General features: G+C 41.9%; 1 protein-coding gene across 5 annotated transcripts in view; it reads right to left on the reverse strand.

Moving 5' to 3' along the window:
* The window catches only part of chl1b (cell adhesion molecule L1-like b), a 65,838-nt gene extending 42,876 nt beyond the window's left edge, over positions 1-22,962 (reverse strand). For all 5 annotated transcript variants that reach the window (XM_071494487.1, XM_071494485.1, XM_071494486.1 and 2 more), the window contains exon 1: positions 22,835-22,962. The gene's annotated coding sequence lies outside the window, so the exon portion shown is untranslated. The remainder of the gene's footprint in view (positions 1-22,834) is intronic.
* Between the last annotated feature and the right edge of the window lie 205 nt (positions 22,963-23,167).

Here is a 23,167-nt window from a genome sequence, read left to right on the forward strand (position 1 = left end):
ATGCTGTCTTGACCCACTGGCCCCCAGAGGCAAGGGAGCACAAACCATATCGCACCCATTCAAACCTAAAGCTGTGTTGCCCCCCCCCCCCCAACTGACTGCTTTGAGAGCTAGAGAAAGAAAAATGGAGGTGGTCGCACCCATAGTTCATGGCCCCACTAAAACCTCAAAATGTAGCCGTGTGTTTCTAATGCATGTGCTCACGTGATACTTAAAAACCTCCTTCAACCTGTCGGGTGAAGACAAATGTTGACGCATTAAAGGGAATTTTTTTAAAAAACCAGTTAAGGAGGAGCCATCAATATTCCTCAAGGACAACCAGATCGCTGAGAAAGCAAGAAGACTGATTTACACTTTTCTCACCATTTGGCAAATATGCTGGCTACACACAGTGTGAGGCTTTTAATTGAACTTTGGGCACGAAGCCCGTTTCACCAAAAAGTCGTCTGTTACTCAGTCTGTCGAAAACAGTCAATAAGCCTCTAACCTGGCACTGGCAGAGAGAAGGAAGGCAACCTGCCTTTGGCTGATACCATGTGCTTTCTTCTCTGCTCTCTGAATCAATATGAACACCGGTGCATTTCTGTGTATGGTTGTCTTATGAGTTGCCATGGTAACAAGTACCCCGATCTTCATACTGATCACTCAGGCATTGATGAAAAGTTGGTTTTTTTTTGGGTTGATGCATTGTGGATCTGCTCACACCGACATCCTACATGATGATGTATTTATACATTTATTTCAGGTCACAGTTTAGGAATCCCATCTCAAACAAGTTGCAACTCTGTTTGAACTCAGCAAGAACCTGCACATTATTGCCATTACTGCAATTATTATTGGGACTTGTGCAGTTTATGACCTGTGACTGCAAATGAAAAACAGACAAAGTTCCTGCGATGAAATTGCCCACATTTATGTGCGGTTCTCCATTATCCACGGCACTTTAATGGTCCCCTCAATTATTTCCAGATCTGTGTTGACAGCTGATTTATTTAGCACAGCACACTACAAAGAAACTGATCAAACAACCCATATCTGAAAACAGATAACTCTAACTTCATCCAAGGAGGTGTATTGCACACATTCTGTGTCACAAATCTGAACTACACAAAATGCTTCATATTGTAATAGTGGCGTGGCTTAAAAAGTGTTTGCAAACAAGTGTTAAGTGGTTCCAGGTCTTTCAAGTCCAGGAAAACAGTTGACTGTGAAGGCAGACCTGACTGTGAGGACAGGAGAGACTGTACCAGACTGTTATCCAGCTCTCTCAGTCAGACTGCCGGCCCTCAGAGCGTCACAGATGGTGCTCTCAGCGATCATGGCAGTGATCAGGGGAGCTCTTCTCCTGATTAGCACACCTACTGAACACAATGTGCACAACAACGTCTGTTCCTTCTCTGGCTGTACAACACCTATAGTGGTAAGCAAACACGACTTTTCCAAACAATGAACAATCTGTCTTTTGCAAGGCAAATGTAAGATATTCTTGATTTAATTAAAAACTCATTTTATTGAGTGAGTAAAACCATGCTCTTCGAACATTTAATTCAAGTTTAAATGTTATATGGTGCAGTGAAATAATTCTAACCTTTGAGACTAAGGAGTACAAAGTTTATATGTTTACCAGAATCCTGTATTTCTTTCCAGTAATTTCTTTCATTCAAACCCTCACTTAACATAAACGGCCAGCCTATTTAAGAAATAGGAGGCAGGGAATGATTTAAGAGGAAATAGTAGACCAGAACCTGGACAAAAGCCGACTGGCTCCTATAGTTTCTTATCTTCTCTCCTGTAGACAAGTTCAGATGAAGTGTCCACTTAGAACTCAATTTAATCATGTTTGCCCCAAGAATCAATAAGCTATTTCCCCCTGGTCACTTTTAGCAATGGAAAAGGCCTCTACTCCGCAGCTATTTAGAGTGTGTACCCAGCTGACGAAGAATACAGAGGCAAACATAAACCTGAATAATGAATTCATTAAGATAAACGCGGTGTCTCGCAGTAAAATGTGTAGGCATGGTAACCAGGCTTGGCTCTGCTCTGAGATACACCCTGGACACACAGCCCTCCAAATGGTTGGAGGGATCAGCATACACACATTGGCACACAGACAGTGTGTGCAAACATGCACACACACACATGCGCTCACATATGGACAGACCTGCTCACACAAGTGTCGCTCTAGCCTGAATCAAATCCCCTTCTCCAGAGAGGGCGGCTCAGTTGTAATTTAATGGAAAAGTCCTGCAGGCAGGAAGCTAAATGAGAAGATGATCATCTCCATCAGTGGCAGCCCACCTGTCAGAGAAAAGGTTCATCTGGAAACACTCAAGGCACTACCAACATTATTATGGCAACAAGTAGGATTAATTATTTCCGGAAAATAACTTTTTTTCCGCCTATAGTCCTGTGACAAGGGAAAGCTGAGAAAGATAATTTAGTTGCACGCCCACTCATAATAAGCAGTAAGGATCTAACAGCCTTTTAAGGAGTGCCCTGCTGGCCACCTTTTCACACACACATCTCGGGGTCAGCCCTTCAGGAGCACTGAGGCAGAGCAGCCTGTCGCGCTACACGGTTAATCCTGCGGTGGAAAATGTTGGTGGGATCGGTCTCACATGGACGCACAGCAAGAGGCGGGGAGGCAGACCAATATTTGAGACGAATTAAAGATGTGTGTGTGTGTGTGTGTGTGTGTGTGGAGAGGACTGTGGGTGTTGAGGGCGAGGCTGTGTCTGCTTGTCAATAGGCTGGCTGCACAACTTTTCAAACTTCATCCTCATTGAGCAAATAAAAAGAACACTGACACATCTAACTCAGTGTGTGTGTGGGCTGACAACACTGCCTCCATGTTACTTTGCTTTAGCAACAATAGGAAAGCCTTGTTTCCCCGATATTTACCTTAAAATGTATCCATAAATTTTTTTTTTTAAAAATACAATACAACAGTACCGCGCATTTCTTTCTTGTCCTTACTTTAGCACTGGTGAGAACTCTGTAGCCTTATTATTCTCAGAGCCTCTCTTGATAGCCAATTAGCCCATGTCAGCTATAGTAGCCCACAGGCACAATTCTATTAAGTACACCAGGAAACCGTACTACCATGCAAATATCCCTCCTGGCTTCACTTGATGGATTGTGCTTATCAGTGTCTTGTTATATTTTTATGCTACATATGTTCCAGGAGAATCAAGCACAGGATACTTGGGACTCAGGGTAGTAGTGGTTTATAAAAACTTAAAATCAATCACTCATAAATAATTCAATGTCTGGAGGGCCCTGTTGAGGAAGCACAAAACCTAACATTTGCCTGCAACCTCGTGCACGACACGGACAGCTGAATAAATTATGGGGTAGCAGAGAAATTTATGGAGGAGAATAAAGCAGCACCTGCTGACCTGGGGCAAAACAGGTACAGTTTCCTTATTAGATGTACTATACTCAGCAGCCAATCATAAAAATGCACTGTTTTACTGTTCATGTGCACCAATGGTGAAGTGCAATGACAGAACTGTGGAACAAACCATAAAAAAGGAAATGTAACCACAGGACAATGTAGGCATGCTGAAATATCACCCACCATCAAACCACTTTGACAGATGTAGAGTGTGTCACCGAATCAAGAGCTCTCGGTGTTTCTAAGAGCTGGTGCCACTTGAAAGGATGCTTGAACAAATGAAACAAATGCCTGCTTCAAACTGAAACACGAGGCACACCCAGAAAGTTATCTTTCCACAACTTGAAAGGACACATGGGGCATTAAAAAATCCAATGAAAGAGGCTTTTGGAGATGGTGCCTTTGTCAGGCTAACATCAAAAGCTCTGCCTGAAGACAGAATATCACTTTGTGTTTTCTGTGTGTGGGTGGAGGTCTGTTTGTTGTACTAGAAGTCACATAGAGGAGAAATCACTGCAGTATTTTTCCCACATATTTCTTATCACACCAATTTATGACTTAGCTTGACCATTGCTTTTTAAAATCTGATTCTTTCTACCAGTGTAATAGTATAAAGATAGTTTTTAACTGATTTTCATTCAGTATAATAACCCCACAAACTTTCTAGTCTGACATCAAACTGAAAGAGAAGAAGACGGCAGCATGTGGAATGACATCAGGTTGCAGGTGCAGGAACAGTTCTGTCGCCATTTGTGGGGAAAAAAAACCCGCATTAACCATGTTACTGGTATAGTTTGTGAATCTTGACAAACTATACCAGTAACATTTAGCATAATGGCTAACATTATCATTGCATACATTAAAACAATTTCAAACACATTATAATACTGTAATGGAAATGTATTTTAAACTGCTACACTCTGTTGCTATGTGTCAAAACTCTGACTTATTTCCTCTGCATCTTTGCCACTGAAACAGGAACTGGAGTCAGACACCTCAGGCCAGACAGGGCAGCAGTACGTTGCTCATTTTAGCAATGAACTTGTGACCTTTGTGGGACAGCTCACCCTTTACATTCTCATTATGATGTATAAAAACAGACTGAGAGAGCAGCTCTTTACTCTTTGCTGTGGAGACCTCTGATCTCTGCACGCACCAGGCCCCTGTGTGCATATGTAAAGTGATATTGCAATAAACCTCAGAAAGACAAGCTCTCTACTACAGGGATTTTTTTTTCACAATAATACAGTGGTTTTCACCTTCTTTTAAATATTCAGAACATACACAGATTATCTAACTCCTCAGTGTTTTTAAAAAAATGATATGTAAAACATTGAGTACTGTTTATTCAATATTAGAGAGCTCAGATGAGATGTTGGGGGTGGATAACTGCCTCAGACATCCTTGTTAGAAAATGTAAAACTTTTTTCTATAAAATCCAAAGAAATTACATTAGTGTCCTATTAGCAACAGAGTGGCTGCAAGTGCATCATCGCTGGCAGTCACATTCAAATAAAAGCCAATATTAACAGCTCATATTATAGGAGATACACACTGTTCACACGTTGTATCTGGTTTCACTTGCTAACAAACTGCAACAAATATAGAACACAACATTTAATTTAATCTCTTTAATTGGCGTGACTACAATTAGCAGTAGGGCTAACACCCTAGAATAATGTTCCAGCACTCCCAAATCAGTATAATGAGTGTTTTCCCTATTCCTCCCATTCTGCCAACTGTCAAGAAGTCATCATCCAGGAGTCACATGATCGCACCTGAAGCAGGGAGGATAACACAAACACTGCTGCCTGAATAGGAACCGCCCCTTCAGGAGAAACCACTTCACCAAGAGGAGATGTATATACACTGTATATGTATATTGCCTTCCTCTTGTTCTTTCATTTTAACCATGTTGTGTGTGTGTGCATCTCCCTTTAAGACTGGATGAGACATACACGTGTGTTTTTGTGTGTGTGTGTGTGTGTGTGTGTGTGTGTGTGTGTGTGTGTGTGTATATATAAAGAGAGAGAAAGAGAGAGTATGTATTGATGGAGTACACTATAGTATACATGATTTCGTCATGTTTTTTGACATGTGACCAATGTGCACAACCTGAGCAAGGAAAGCGACAGTGAAACACATTACAGCATTCACTTGATGCAACGCTGTCACTAAAACCTTTTTTTCTCAGCCTCTGAAGCAGAGACAAACATGAGAGATAAATCATTTGAGCCCCTAAACAGTTGGCCTTTATTGTAGGTAATTTACAAACAATGTTTTGGCTTCAATAATTTTGTTCTCTTTTTGCAGAGCATGAATCAAAACGAAATCCACAAAGAAATTAAATACAACTTTGGATTCCTGCCTCATCTGTGAGTCTCTAAAACACTACCTATTACATCTGAATCAAACTCCGACATTGCGTGAATGCAGCAACAGCTCCGTAAACAGGCAGGCTGAGCTTTGGTGGAGACGATTATAGCACCACCTGGAGGCCAATCAATACAATTTGTGTCCACATTATAAGTTAATGAGTACTGACCTTGTCTGCAGTTTTCATGTCAAACTTGCATTCAAGCTAAACAGCCAAAGCAAAGCAAAACATGCACTTAGTTCCATTGCTACATGCTGGGTAAAGGCTTAAACTGTGGGAGGTTGAGAGGTAAAAGCAGTAAAAAGCTCTCCGTTTCAAATGAGCAAATAGGGAGATAATTCAGGTCTCAAGAGGTATCAAGCGGTTAGAGCAAAAGGGAGACTGGAGTCCTCAGGTTCTGAGTATATCTTCAAGTACTCAGCAACAGCATTTAGCTGCTATGCTGCAATCCGGCATCTGCACCGAGTGGAATAAAATCTAATTTGTTTGATCATAAAATCAAACCTACAACAGGGCAGGGTGAGGAAGAAAATGGAGATAAAAATCCTTTGTGCTGGCATTCTACCCCTATCTATAGACTCAGCCATGGAGAGCTGTATTGTAATCATGCACACTACTTCAAACACTAGAGCAATATAGATTTGTTTTGTGGTTTGAAACAGATCCCAGTAACAGGTTGGCAGATAGCGATCCAGACACATAGCTGACTCCACGTGGTGGCTGGACACTAAGGTTAACTGATGATTGAACACACAGCATTGTGTGCTCCACAACAGGCCATCGGAAGGCAAACAACACAAATGTGAAGAGGTCTGTTTGACTAAAAGGTTCCTGCAACTTCAGTCTTATTACTTCTTTTGATGCACATGTCAACAGATTGAAAGCTGTGTCAATGATGTAATGGTGAAGACGCAGTGTACAATTAGTACTACAAGAGAAAAGAACTGGAACAATGACAACAAAGGTGGTTCATCAAAAAGGATGTACCACTGACTAAGGAATGGTGCTTTTTTTTCATGGCACAATACCAGTCCATTTGTTCATTGCACAATGCTCAAACATCTGACCAAACTGCTCAAAAAGGTTGCTTTGACCAGAGGCCTCTAGACATGGTGGGAAGCAGTCACACTACTTACAACACATTCTGGATATGTAAAACAGGGTATGAATTTTGAATCGTAAAAATTATGATTAAGTAAATTCTCTATACAAGACACTGAACTACTGGTCGGTAATGACTGGAGATCTGGGGTTAAGATGATCCTCTGAGGTCGAGAACTGTTGCTTTGTTCTGTAACGAAAAACACATGGATGGCAACAAGCAGCTTGCACTGTTTATATGCAAAGAAAAGGTAAAAAAAAAAAAAAAGAGGAAAAAAAGCACAAGGAAGTTTGGGTAACATCCTCCATTTCCTCTCCAGCTGCTCAGCGCACTCAGCACACGCATGTCATGGGTCATCAGTCACAAATATCACTTTAGGTATCGTGGAGCCACGGATTGCAGTGACACTAAATGCAAAACACAAGTGAGTGAATGTGACTGATAGTGGAAACACAGAATTTGATACACAGATGTTTACTGGTATGTGTAATAAGGGTTTGCTTTTCCAAGTGCTATTGCTTGGGGTTAGAGACACAGGAAAAGCACTTCTACTCAGTAAATCACTCCTGTGGCATTGATGGCAGCTTGTCACTCTGTTGTTCTAGTGTTGCACAGTCCATTTACACTGATGTCAACTGTGTACTTTCTATCAAAACATCAATAGCACTATTGGGAGTGTAGTCTTGCAAGATTCCACCTCATGCCCCGAATCGTTCAATACTATCAGTCAAGTGTTGGTCTTGCCAACTAAAAGCTGTTTGAAGCAGCCGTACACTGTGGATCATGAAATAACATATTGAAAATGGAATTAAGAGTTGAGAGAAAAGTTTGTTGTACTCTGTTGACTAATCAGTATGTTGACTAAAAGCGTCAATCTGGTCAATACTACATTGAACTGTTTCCACAGGTTGACCAGAATGTCACTCGAGAAATACCTTTTGAGAAGTTGACATAACATCAATCCAAAAGGGCCTGGAGGCTGGAGCCTCGCTCTGCAGACTGCCTTCCAGCACCCATGTAGATAAGGAGTAATTACTTTCCCAAGCAATCACTAAATCCTGCCTGCCCTTAATTTATTTGCCTGCAGAAAGTTTGTCCAATACAGAACCTTGGGTTGCCATCATTTGCATAATGGAAGCACATGGTTACTAGAATTCAATACAACTCACTTGATTGGCCAACAGTTCCAATGCCAGCACCTATGCTATTGGTCACTTTATTGCTTTGTTTCCCTTTTAACTGGTCTACAGATTCATGACTACACTGATGTGTGGTCTGTTATAGTAACAAAACCTCATAACGCCAGTAACTTTTTATAGATATTCTAAATGTCAGGGCTGAAGCTCTGATCCAAACAGAGGTTTCAGTGAAGCAAGTCATTGTGAAGAAAGAAACCTCAATGTTCAGTGTGACATAACATTCCTACGTGCATCTTCAAGAGGGAAAATAGGGTTGCGGGTGCCCTGTTCCCCAGGAAACCAGCTAGTCTTGTTGTCATATTTCTTATGTTCCGTAATGTGTTTTGGCTTTTTCATGTGGTCCACAGTCACAGCCACCATTAGGGGTAGAGTATGCCATGTCGTGACATGGGAACCCTTATAAACGTGTTAAGAGCCGGAGGCATTAGCATTTTGGACGCTAGTGAATAGAGGCATTTGTTCCTCTTCCTGTGCCTCTCTGAAAGACTCTATTAAAGGGTTTAGGAATTGCTCTGTTTTGGACATATTGAAGTTGGGACAGCATGAAGAGAACATTTGACAGTAGACTTTCCTAGAAAATGTTTTGTTTTCCTTCAGTAATTGTGCACTTTACTTTTCATTTTAGTATTTGTGTGTAGATATGGAAAATGTAACAGATTAAAAGATGTATATAGTAAAAATGTACCCCCTTTTCCTGTCTTTTAAAAACTTTACAATATTTTTTGAAAAGTTTTTGCTACCAGAGCCTGTCAAAGTTTGAAACATGGAATACAAATACTGTACTATATGTTAAAGATTATTTGCCCTACTAAATGGTTACTGTGTGAGTGAAGGGGGCTCAGATCAAATAAAACAAGTCAATAAAAGCAGACTGTGCTTCATTTATGACCTTCTCTATCTGTGACAGAGGACAAATCCACCACATCCAGAAGAAAATACATTTGCCTTTAATATACCCTAAATATTTAATCTTCAACTGGCACCCTTTTTTTTTTGCACATACCTACAGATGTAACATGTCATAAAGTCAGAAGTGCTTCATGGATTCCACCACGTTGCTTTTGAAGAGGCTGGTAAAAGACCAAGCAGAATCCTTCTCTAATGTTGGTTCCATTAACGAAGACTTTGATTGATCTCTGATTCTATCTCATGCTGTGGACACAGCAGGTTCTGTGGTCAGTCTGAGGCAGGCTCTTCACTGTCTGACATCCCAGCTTTCATCTCCAAACCTTAAACAGTTTACCTGTTACATGTGCAACCACTACCTCATCCATAATGCATATCCCTCAGCTGTGCCTAATGATGAACAATGGCCGGTACGCTGCATCTTAGCAACATGCGTACACTTCTCAGTAGGCAGCTTTGATTTTCTCTCACCAGTTGTCAGCAGAGCCCGGGCACTCTGCTGCTAATCCAGAATGAGGTTATTGAAAAACGGAATTGATCAAAATGCAAGTGAACTAGATACAGTCTACTTCTGCAACAGACAACTGTAAAATCATGTCAACACATTTAGTTTATGTCGTTTTTTTCATGTTTGGAATAATCTGTATCTTGGCAAGACTATCAAAGGACAATTTTCTCAGAGGACATTTAGAGGCATTTAAACTGTAATGTACAGAGTTTATACAATTAAACAACCTTGGCAACCATGCCTAATTATGTGTTTTTGGTTTTGTCATTTCCACAAGACTAATGACATTGCCCTTACTGGTCAGGAATCAAAGGTAATATGATTAAAACCAAAAATGAGAGCCAGGCTGACATATTGGAGGGCTGATGTTATTGACAGAAGGTGGCTTAACAAAGACAGATGTATCAGAGTACATGTGAGTTGGCAGAGCTGCATATTAAGGACAAAAACGTAAAGAATGAGTTTGTTCATTTAGATGTAAAATACTTTGTTTAAGTGCTTTCTAGATTAGCTCTGTTTGCCTGAAGTAAAACTAAAGAAACACCAGCTGAAATATTGTTCTTTGAATATTTTGCGCCTGAAAATCATTAATCATTAGTCCCAGTCCCAGCTTTGGTCAGGCTCCAACCAAAAAAGCAGCACTGGGGATCCCAGCCTCTGCTCCATATGAGGGATTGATCTCCCTCAATATGAGTATTGATCGGTATCAGGTAGGGACAGAGCACAGCCACTGGACTAATCATCATCAATGACGCCCTACTTGCCAGAATCACACTGGATTCAGAAGTAAACACATAAATCAAGTGCCATCTGGGGCGAAATCCTGAAGAATGCAGCCGAACCAAGCAGAAAACCAAGTACTATTTTTCTGTATGCTATTTGACTAACCCTGTAAAGTGGCTTACACAGAATGAAATAAATATGTTAGTCCATAACAAAGCATACAGTTTGTGCCATGACATCAATTAACCAGGCCTTTCAATGCTGAGGACAACAGGGAACCACACTGATTTAATTCTACCTATGATATACAGTGAATTTACCACAGGCTCTCAGGGCCACACAAGAGTTAAATTACTGTGAAAGCTTATTGATCTGTAAAGTGTACATTTGGAAGAGGGAACAATTGTGCCTAAAGCCAGGGAAAGGGCATGCACAATCACTCCAGGCTCTTCAGTAAAGAGTTCATTTGGATGGCTGAAAATCTATACTACCACTATAAAAAACAGCAGAAACGGGGTTAGACTATGTCTGCCTTTGCATGTAATTGGAAAAAGATGCTCGTCTAAAGCTTTTCACCAAGACTGAAGAAATAAAAAAAACTTGATGAATGTGCCTTGTCGTGACCCTGTATTGATTTTCAAATATTGCTTTTAACACTTTCTTGAGAAATAGAGGTGATAAATCTTCATTCTGCTGAAATATGCACACAGACATTTACCGCCACACCTTTTGATGCTGGAGTATTTTCCATTTGAAGATGCTTATGAGGCTATTTGAAATCTTAAAACACAATTAGGAGTCCAAGGACAGCACACACATTGCCCATCAATTTTTCCAGCCCATCCCCCCCAGTTAACACTGCCACCACTGTTTGTCTCTCCTCCCCGTTCCTCCCTTCTCAATATTGAAACGAGTAAAAAAACACACCATCTTTTCCCAGCCTTTCAATGAAGATAAACAAGACAAACTCCTTAATTAGCCTCCTTTGATGATTCAAGGGTGGTTGAAAGGGGACGCAGCAACAACTGCACTCTTGGTGGCTCCTCGCAACGAGGGTTATCACGTCCTGCATCTCGCTTTAAAGCGGGAACATGACCAGTGAATCCATCTCTCTTGAATTAATTCATGTGTTCACACCCCAGAGTCTCAGATGAGCCCTGAATGTGCCGAGGCAGCAGAACGGGGACAGCCATTAGTGTCCACAGCAGTGCAGCTCTAATGATGATGGCTGTGGACTTGCTGTGCTCTGCATTCTGGGCACCAGAGCTTCTGGCTCTGGTCAGACTGGGAAAGGATTCCCCAGCATGCTCTTGTGTAGATAGTAGCCTTGTTGTATTTAGTAGGTCAAGACCGGAACCAAATGGCTCAGAACAACACCTCTTTGATGCAGTGAAGTAGAAACATACACCTTAGATCAAACCAGTTTTTCTCTCTCTTACATGCAAATGCTTCACACTGCTGTGGAAGTCCAAAGCAAAGAAAAAGCATCTACAAATTGCATCTACAAAAGCAAATCAAAGCAGTGGAATCCAGTGGCAAACCCGAGCCCTCTACCTGGAAGCTGTTTACTAATCATGGAAGAGGATGAAAGCTGCGCCATCACTTTAATGGCACCACCTCCTGCTTTAACACAGCAGCAGGAAACTGGACACATGCAGACTTATATTTCAGCCACTATGCGTGTGTGTGTGTGTGTGTGTGTGTGTGTGTGGGGGGGGGGGGGGCATTTTGATACAATTTTCACCGCTTATTGAGAAAAACAAATCCCCCTCTGGTTCCTGTTGGGGGCCACTATAAGGTCTCTTCAGGCTGAGCATTGTAATAGACTCCCCAAACTAGACCTGCGTTTACGGTTGACTTGATCAACATTGGTCCCTGTTTCACAATTCACAGAAAAATAAACCGATAGACATGAACTTCACTGGCAATACACACACACACACAACTTGTAACATTGTGCTCCTCTAGCTATATACAATATGAATCGCCACACAGAGAGGAGATGAATATCCATTACTCACACCACATATTCAGTGTGTTTCTTTCCCTCCAGGGTAGTAAGCACGCAGTCACAGAATGATGTAGGAAGGTCCAGGCTTGCGAGATTATTTGATCTTTTTTCTGACTGATACAGCTGTTCTACCATCTGTGTTAGAAAACTAAATTTAGATTATAGCTACAACCCCCGCCAGTACCAATGTGTACAATTTACTAATATGGTGAAATAAGTAATGACATAACCTCATGTTAAGCTTCAAGAAAAGATGTTGAGAAATTAGATCTCTGCAGGTGTAACATTTTGAGTGACACCACCACATATGAAGTGTGAGCAACGTCGCTGTAATGATTTACATCTCCCTGATGCAGCACATCAAAATAGCACTGCTGTGAATGCTGGGAAAATCCTCCTCTCTTCGCTTGCGATGCTAACATGACTCCATCAGCCTACAAACACGGCATCAGTCTGTCTTTGTTAAGTTAAGACACCACTCCCACACACGCTGGAGAGGGCTCATTGTTTTTCAATCTGTTTGAATGGGTCTTTACACTCCGGTCATGCAGCGAATGAGAGGAAGGATGTTGTTTACTTCATGACTGAGATAGCTGACCCAAACTCAACAAGGAGCGGCTTGAGTCTAAACAGGGTTGAAAAATGTGGGTTGTGTAAATAGGAAGAAAACAGTGTCCGTCTGCATGCATGAAGGCTCTCTGAGAGGCAGCTGACTATGTCCGTGCTCACTGGAAGGAATGCAGTCTGTTCTATTAAGAACAGAAGAAGAGGCTGCCAGTGGACTGCCCTTCATAGAAAGGTACAATACACAGGGTTAATAGCAGCGCTTCTGGCACACTTTTGACCCCAGCTAAAATCCCATCACACTGCAGGTGGTAAAGAAAAAGGGGGGCTCAAGTATTAAAGAGGCCTCTGTGTGTTAGTAATGACATTGGACACGGAGCAGAGGAAGACCTGCTCGTAACCTTCAAACTCCCTGCACCTCTTCCACCAGTGAACCACAGGAAGAAGCAAAGCCATCTGTAACTTTGGTCTGGCGGCAAACGGGGACCCGGGGACAGCTCAGTGCTCAGGGATGTGATCCAAATGTTTCGACAGCAGGTGAGTTACACCACACGGCAGAGCCGAGGGGCCCATATAGCACCAGTTCAACAAGAAGACAAGCACCCTGGGGGAAACAGACCTGAATTTCATGAGGGCATGTTGGCCACTGCTTCACCCACTTCACACTCTGAAAAGGATAATCACAAATCCATGACACAGGGTGCAAACTGTGGCTCAGCTGGAGCAAGTGGCTGTTAGAAGGGAATTACGGAGGCGTAAAATGGTTTAAAAACAGGAGGTATGAATTTGTTATCTATAGTGGAGGGAGGCGCACGTGAATTCACCGGCTGTCAGAGAACTGACAGACCTCAAGGCTAATGGTGTCAATTATAGTCACTGTCTGAGGTGATCTGTGCAACATCCTGCTTCAAACTGTCACTCCCGTGATCCCATCCCACCATGGTCTCCTAAATCATTATGACCCCTGCTGAGCTGGCAGCCTCTTGTTCTACTATTTTTATAAGGTGGATAAATCACAGAGGTGACATCAACACAACTTCAAAGAGCTTCAGATTCATGAATCTATTTTTTAAGTTAAACAGATGTAATTCCTATTTTGCTGACACTGGACCAAATGCAAAAATGTGTGAGAACATGTCAGTGCGCATTACAAGTCATTCTTTAATGTGGGCCCAAAAGAGTGCCACACAGCTCTGTCAGAGTGTGGTCCTCACCTCAGTCCTAGAAATGGGAATAAAGTTTGACTAAATTCCTAAGAACGCCAGTCTGAGTTCAATTTTCTCTCCAACGTGAAGAAAAAGCCGTCTCTTCAGTTAATTCATGAGCCATCACACATGACTGACTAGAATTTAATCTGCAGTTTTGTAAGACTTTGTGAGACACAAGTGTTCCATCAGTGGCTGCTGTGTGGTTATAGTGCGCTATGAAACAAAGTTAGACCACGATTTCACTGAGTAATAACCCCGCTTCTGTTATCATGCTTGTGGCAGATGCAAGAGTATTAGAGTTAAAGCCGTCGACGAAACTGTCACTCGCGCAAGGAAATAAATCATGGGGGCGTGAAGTCAATTTAAATGCAAATATCAATGTTAAAGACAACAAACTGCATACAGTCCAGTGTCTCAAGGAGCTGCGGTGATGAAGGTGAATCATATAACTGAAGACCACCTGCTGACTGGGGGGGGGGGGGGGGGGGGGTGAAGCCTGTGTCACATGTCACATGAAGACTGATGGGAGCATTTCCAGGCTGAAGCCCAGGATATCAAAGTAGGACTCCTCTAGGATCACCTGTATTGATCTGTTTTTGTTTCTCAAAGCCATCGCCTCAAACCTTTAAGCCATTTCAAATTGGCAAAGCACTCACACTGAAATGCTGTAAGGTTTCCTCATACACTGACTTTTTCACTGAGCTCAAAAATTGTGGCTCCATTGGTTCACTTGTAACCCAAACCAGATAAAACCCAGATTTTTACCATGGCCTACAGATGCCTGCTGCTGCACGGGAGCCAGATGTAATTTCATTTCCTCTGCTGAGGAAATGAAATTAAATGAAAAATCCCTCTGTCTTATTCTAATTTGTTGGTTCTCTTTATCAATGCCGTATAGTATAACGTATGGGTGAAGCCCATCTAAAACAATTTGTTAGGTAGTGTAATACAATTGCAACCCTAGATAAGAGGATGGTAAATTGATGAATTTACATAGACAGACCAAAAGAACTAATGACCAAGGCTGCAGAGTACTATTTTCATCTGTAAAGTATTTGTTCCTCTTCATATCAACAGGGTTAATCTGAAACACCTCTTCTTTCCCTGTTAATCATGGATGACAGAACAATGTCATCTTTATTTTCTTTTTTCAGTTGTTAAATCTACTGTACTAGGTTATTACAGACAGTATATTCTGTATTTTTCTTTCTGCGCTGGTCACAAAGTTCACACAGCACTCAATGTACAAAAATACACAGTTTTCAAACTCTCGGGATCAAGGCCAAGTAAAGGGCCCTGCAGCTGTATTTCTGTAAAAGAGCAAAGACGTGGACGCTATTTCAAGAGAAACTTTCAAAGTGCTGTAGGAAGAGTGTGGGTGAGTTTTCTGTGGAAATTATAATTTACTTCCTTGTGTTTTTTGTATTATACTACAAAAGAGACATTACAAAAAATATCCAAGTAAATCCGTACTGCAATTTATCCACTCTACTGTCTCCCACGAGTTCCAATCTGCTGCATTACAGTGCTTGCATGCTACCATCTAAAAGGAAAATAATTCCAATTATAGCAGATGCTAAACTGGTTGGCATTTCATAATGAGCACTACACTCAGAATTAGCCTTACTCTCGTAGTTGTGTTCAGGAAAGGCTGCATTACACTGATTAGGTAATGCAATTAAACAGTATTTACCCTTACCGCTGCCCTGCTTACCCCAAGTGCTGCATTTTCCAGTGAGTCAATTTGTGACTAAAATGCTTAGTAATTTAGTACCAAGCTATTTTCTTTAAGCCTCAGAATAATAATAGCTCTACCTAACCAGAATGAGACTTCATGACTGGTCTCATTTTGACGGAAAACCCATCCCCTGATAGTCATTACAATTCCACTGTAAACCGCAGGAAATGTTACAAGGTGAGATTGTTTGCAATCTGATATGAGGCCATAAAAACGTGCTCTGGCAAGAAGTCTTGTTTTCTACCCAAAAAAATCTGCAGCTATAAAAATAATGAGGTTAAAAAGGTCTATAGTTCATAACTGCTGGTCTGCGGGTCAGACTCGTAAAAATGAGGAGCAGTGCTCCCCCAAGCTGATGAATTAATTTGGATTCGTACCAGCTTGGCAAGATTCTTTCACTCAACATTTGCTCGGTCTGGGTGTGAGTACATTAAGAAAGAGGCATGCTGAGTTCTGACTCTTGGAAGGAGACTCTAAGGACAAGTGCAAAGGCTTTCAACAACTATCACCACGTTCAACAACTGCTGAAAATGTTAGTTATGAGGAAAATAGCTCAGTTCTGACGCATAATCTCTGTGTACCTGCAGCAAAATACTGGCATGGTGTACCTAATGGTCAATAACTGAACAGTGCTGCAGGACCAGGCTGTCTCCATTCAAAGTTTTATAGTGTGAATAAAGGTCTATAAAATCTTATATTCCCACATTAGGTCATCGTTTGTCTGCACATTCTCTATGGTTAAACAAAAATGACAATTTGGGACAAATGAATCAATATAACCGCTAAAACAGAAAACAAAAGAAGAATTATTCTTCTTGCTCGTTTGTTAGCCCACTTAGCTAATTGACCACTCGGCAGCTCAGGCTCTTTGTTTCATCATTCTAATCATGCTTGATCTGCTCTCTAATCTTCCATTTGGAGGATAGAGCTGTGCTTGACTCCCGGCCTCACTGGGCCAGTAAACAGCCTCTTACTATGCAGAGAAGGCGCCCTGCTCACACGTTCACAGCAAATCAACATACATGTAGCAGCACTGGCTTGGGGCTCCCAGCAGTCCACTTACAGCACCCAACGGAGCCCAGCACAGTGTAATGAGGTCCCAGGGGACACCCCTGGACATACAGCACTGCTGCCCTCACAGCAGACCCTGCCACACAGACACATATTACCCACCTACTTCTACACAGACTGTTACAGCATTTAAGGGACACATTATCTCATACAAATGATCAAGCACTGATTTTTAAGGCAATGACAGATTATTTTCTGAATATGCAAAGAGAAGTGAAAAAAAGAGTCTATATTTGCCAGTGATGTCATGAAGTTTTTCAACCGTGATGAGGTTTTAGTAACCAGGCAGCAGAGTGAGCTGTCTGACTTTCATTACCCTTTAAGTACATTTACCAAAACAACATTTATTACTTGTTTCTCAACCGCACTATCAGCATGGCAGTATGGATGACAATGTCCAGCACTGTTGGTCCATCACTTTGGTCCATACTAAAATACTTTAACAACTTTTGGATGGTTTACCTAATGGAAGCTTGTAAAGACATCTGTGGTGTCAACAAAACAGAAATGTGTTCAAATTTGTCTTAGGACAAAGTATGCTTAAGATAAAATGTCTAAAACTAGCAAAATATGGAGCTGTATTAAGAAATATCTGATCAAAGAATCAGACCAAGCATTTGATACTAACTTTCAATACTTTTTTTTTTCCCTCAGGTTTGTGCCATGGACACATTTTAGTCCAAACCTGAAGAGTATTATGGCTTCATGACCATGACGCCATGGGAACACAGAAAGGAAGCGTTCTCTCTACAGGTAATTAAACTAGACTATATACACATGCAGCTTCCCAGTTGCTAATTATGTTATAGGGATTAACAATTGGTCAATTAATCAACTGACTAAAAGATTAATCACCTACAATTTTAGAATCGATTAACATCTAAGTCATTCATCAAGTCAAGATGCAAAGCTCTAAAGCTCAAAGAAACACTGCACCTTAAACACCTAAGAAAATATATTTGCAGGTTGCAATTTCTCCAGTAGCTTTTGTAAAGCTCCAAAGCTCTAAGAGATACCATACCTTCAATACCTTGGAGTAACTGGCTAAGGGCTGAACGGGGTTTGGGGTTTTGGTCTGTTGGTGGGACAAAGCAAGCATTTTGAGGTATGAGAATTTGTGATGAGTAATTGGTACCGGCCTTACTAGCATTATCGTATGAGGCATGTTTCACTTCTTTCTCGGTATGTCCTCTATGTCCCCTGCCTGTCACATGTGTCCTCCCCTCATCCTCGGTGCCCTTCACTTCCATGTCCCAAGGGTCTCCTTGTATCCTTATCCATGCAGCCATACACAATACCCTTCATGGGACACAAAGCCAATGACACCACGTTCCTCTGTTCCATTCTCTACATTTGTCACTTTTATTCCTATGCTCTTTGTTCGTTTTACCTCTGTATGCATGAGTTATCCCAAATTGAGCCCGCAATTGAAATGGAAATCATCCCTGTGTCCCTGTGACTTTAAGGCAATAACTTCTTACTCTTTGGGGCAAAGCTGTCACGTTTGTTGTTCCTTGGTGAATCTTATGGTTGTGCTGCCCTTTTCGCCAAGGTTTTTAACATAAACATTGAATTTAGAGGATATGTACCCAGTAATTCAACAGTGGCATTATAAATCTGAGCAGGCACGCAGGCAAGAATCAGGACAATACAATTGGAAAATGAGTTTGAAGCTGACAGCAGTGTGCAGTGGGGTTAGTATTGCTCTCATAAAACATCCCCTTATTGGTTCTCTTTACTGGTTATGGCTTTCATGTCAGCATAATCTAAATTGATTAATTAAACATAAAAATTAACTATTCTAAAACCATATGAGGATGAGTCTGAGCACAAATCACTGTCTTTGCGCTGGATCCAATAGAGGACAGAAAATTCCCATGAAAGACACATTCACACAGAGCCCGGAGGTAAGGATAAAAACACAACAAGTGGAAGATGTGTGTAAATGCTGTCGCTTGGAGACATTCTTATTTTTTTTTCTGAATGATGACATGTAAACACAAAACGTTATGGAAGACGTCAAAAGCACACAATCCCTGCAGCTGGCAGCAAATAACAATATGTCTGGGTTACATGTTGTATTTATGAGCACAACAATGGGCTGAACTCCACCCTCAGGCAGGGACGTATCTATAGCACATTGCCAGTGTTGGCTACTGACCTCTCACTCCCTCCTGCTGGGAAACGAAGCACTGAACACACGAGATAACATTGACCTCACTGCAGGTTTGTCCTTTAGTATTAACTTTACTGATTAATTGTCCGTGCAGTGGGAGAATGCATTGATCACGTTCACCCAGTGACTCCAATGATGCAGTGGCCTGTTAAATAAGAAATAAACCTTGATTCTGATGATCAGCACCTCTTATCTTCACATCCTCCTCCAGCTCCATCAGAGGCTGCAAGGAAAGAATCATCACCAACGCTCCTCTGTCTCTCCTCTCAACCAGTCACAGGTATCATAAAAAATCTGGTGAATAAATATGCACATTGCCAGGAGAGCAGGCAAGGAAATGAATATTTCATGTAACCAAACACATTTCCAGAGCATGCTGGCTAGAATGTGCTTTTTCCGGCTGTCAGCGGTGACAAACATGAAAGAGGGGGGCTCAGGTACGACGGCGGTGCAGCACTCTCGACTCTGCCTGCAGCACAGAGAGCACGAATCGTCGCTGTAATTGCTTGTAGAGCTGGAGCCTGAGCTGAACCTCAATTAGGGCCTGGGTACTTGCTAGGCTCCACACCTTCCCGCCACAACCGCCAGACACTCAGGGACACACACTCTTAACATCTCAACACCACCAGGTATCACTGCGGTGTTTGTCACTATCACAGTTTAGGTTTACACTTCAGTATACACACGGACTCTTCCTAAAGATCACTAGTTTTTTTGGCATCACCACCAGCGACACATTCTAGATAGGGCAGCTTAAATGGACGATGAGTCTGATACAGCATTTCACTCCTGCTCAGTGTTGTCAGGCTGCTTTCTCCAATCTCTAATAGCCATCTGATACTGATACTGATTCAATCCAACAGGCTAAATTATAGGCCAAAATTACACTGCTGATGCTGATAAGAGATGCATCTACTCCTGACTGCACAGATAACATTTTAGAGTGGACAAAATTTATATTAGATACTAAACGCTCTAAATCTAATATGGTAAATTCAGGTTTGGGTTTTGTTTGAGGCTACACTGAATCTTGATGCATACATCTTTCAGTCTGCACTGTTAAAAGCCAGGTGTAAACAGCTCTGCTGTAATGAAAAGGCTCTCTGTGTCTCTCCCTTTCTCCTTTCCATTCTCAGCCCCTACCTCTCTCATGCAAACAGGGCAACACACCAAGTGTCAAGAGCACAAACAGGTCTGCAGCACTGCAAACACACACCTGTATGCAAAGGTAAAGACAAAATCACAGCCTGCCACTATCTTTCACATCTTCTGTGCACTTCTTGGCTCCAAACAAGTTTTTGATGATCGTGCAAAAGAGGAAAACAACACAGCGAGATGTAGGCTCAGGTGTTTTTTATCTCTCATCTGTGTGTCTGAGTTTCAATCTGTGTGCAGCAAAGACAGCCAGGTACCACACTGTGATGTGCAGGAAGAGGTTTGATCCAAACAGTTACCATAACTGGGTGTTTCTCAACATATGAGGAGACATTTGTTGTGTGCCAGCCACTAACATATGAAGAATGAGTCTGTCTGCAGCTACAAAGGATGTTCTGTTTCCTGCATTTTGCAATCTAAATGATTAAAAAGGATGAAAAAGGTCCATGAAATGCGTCAGGTCGGAGCTGCATATTAAGTGGTGAGAGGGCTGGCTGACATGGACCGGCTGGGAGATGGTCGACACTTTGCTTGTCCAATTACTGGCTCTGGCTCAAATTGTTTGGTGAGAAGCAATCGACCTACTTCTGGACACAAAGCACCACTGCCCTGAATACAGAGAGGCTGGGGACCACGTGTGATGACAAGTGCCATTACAGGCTCTTGTCTTTGGCCTAGAAATTAAATTCACGCAACTTACCTGTGATAATTCTGGCATCACTGGAGAACCTGCGTGCTTTTGGCACGGCCTGCTGGGATGAGGAGGGGACAACATAAATGGGATCTACTCCTCTTGAAGAGCAGCTTGAGATGATTATATGCACTAATGGCAGTCTGACCTTCAGAGGGTCCTTGTGTTTAACATTAAGCAGCAGCAGGATCAGTATCAGGACTAGCAGCGCCACTAAGCACTGACAGAACTAGTAGCAAGGAGTGTGTTTACTACAATAGAACCACATTTCTTCATTTTTGGAAAATATGCCACAAACTTTGTTACAGACAATATAGGGCAAGCTGAGTGTTCAGAACAATGAAAGAAAAGCATCAAAAGGAATACAAATATTAAATTATGGGTAAACTGTGCAACATTTCTCTGTTTCCTGGGATTCCCTCAAAGGCATCATATGTAATGAGACACCACACAACAACAACAACTGAGAAAACCAACACTTGAATGTGCAGCACTTCCACGCAGAGTGTGATACATTTGCATACACTGTAAATATTCATATTAAGGGAATCACTATGTTAACCACGTGAGAGCCATCTGATCTATAAATGCAACAAACACATCAAACATGCAAGCAACAACTGCTCCATCCAAATCCCCATCAATTAACAAAGCTATAGGTAACAACCACAATACCAATCTCCCAAAATGTCAGTGTAATGTGATTTTAATCACACTCATTGAAGTCTCATCAGTCATTCTAATCTTGTGCCATGCATGCTTCACACTTGTGCAACAGCAATGCATGTAATGAAGAGCAATTACATTAAGTGTGGAAGGGGATTAAAGTAAACCTAGGTTATTTTGTCTGCAAAACAGAAATTCTCTCTCTAAAATGAACAGTTAGAGCTTTGTCAGAGGCACCAGCTTTGTCAGAGGCACCAGTCCTGAAAAAGGGAATCAAAAATTCTCTTTTTTTTATTCACTAGTGTAAAACAACCTTTTAAAGACTTTCAAGGCTGTATTTAGTGCAAAATGACACCACTTACCTTTTTCCACAGTACAAGAATAAACCTGCTGAAATGGCAGATGCAGTCCCTCAACATTAAAATCTGCACAGAAAATGATGTTCAACCATCAGCAGGTCTTCTACACAGACGTCTGCTCGTGCTTTTTTTTTTTTTTTCCTGCTACACACAACTATCCCTCTGCCTGTCACACCACACAAAATAAACTGCATGCGTCTGCTGCCAATGCAGAATGAAAAAATGCTCCTCAGCCACACTGGATGACAAGGTATGATTCAGTACTGCGGTTCTGTATTCAGTATGAGAGGCAGTGATAAGCAGGCTGAGATCATTACTGTGTGATGGGCAGTGCAGTGCTAAATAATAAGGGTGACAGTGTGATCTCCAGCCAGTGATTGTTATCAGGCATTACAGGCACTCACATGAATAAGTAAAAATTAACTTTAATCTCAGAATGACATGAGTGTATGCTTATCATCTCTAATACCACTGCATCTTTGCACCATGTAGTTAATTTAAAAGCTTCATGGTAATATTTTCTACTAAAAAAAATAATAATAATAACAATAAAAAAGTGGGGATATCCTGCCTCTGCAGGTGGGCAAACCTGGTTAAACTAGCTTAGCCCCTCCACCGGTTCCTCTCCTCTCATCTCTGCTTGTGACTAAACTGAAAGTCTAGTTATTATTCCCCTCATGAAAAGCTGAAAACTGAAGCTATCACCACACCACCCCCTTCAACCACCCACCTTTCTTCATTATTTTAATTTCCAGCCACCTGCCGTGAGCAGCAGCGGCAGCAGCAGCGGCAGCAGCAGCGGCGGCGGCAGCGGCGGCGGCGGCGGCGTACAGTCCGTACAGGTGCCGCTCAAATCACAGCTAGCTACAATTACAACAAGTGCAACAACTGCCAACACTTAACAGGGAGAAAACGTGACGTGTAATGTGTTGAAAACAAATTAAACACACGTTATTCAAACACAAAAAAATGTGTAAACTCACCTTTAGGTGCAACTCGTGCCGTGGCAGCCGTTCAGAAAGTTGAATTTTCTCCTCCGCTGGAAGAGGAAGGGGGCAGGGGGAGCTCTGGCTGTCACGCCGCTTCGCCTCGCAGTGGCTCTGAACCGGACTGCCTCCCCTCCTCCCCCCTCCTCCTCCCCCCCTGGATGCTACCATCCCCTCGCACCCTCCTCCACCTCCCCGCCTCTGTAAGAAAAAAGTAATAGCGGTTTTTTTCCTCCTCCTCCACAAAGACAGACTCAAAGAAAAGAAGGGACCCTATCGCAGTCAATAGGTTTTTACAAAAAACCCCATGGCAACGTAGAAAAACCGTGC

Source organism: Trachinotus anak, unplaced genomic scaffold (genome assembly GCF_046630095.1).
Source record: "Trachinotus anak isolate AG129_WGS33_773 ecotype Australia unplaced genomic scaffold, CSIRO_AGI_Tana_v1 ptg000013l, whole genome shotgun sequence".
Lineage (NCBI taxonomy): Eukaryota > Metazoa > Chordata > Actinopteri > Carangiformes > Carangidae > Trachinotus > Trachinotus anak.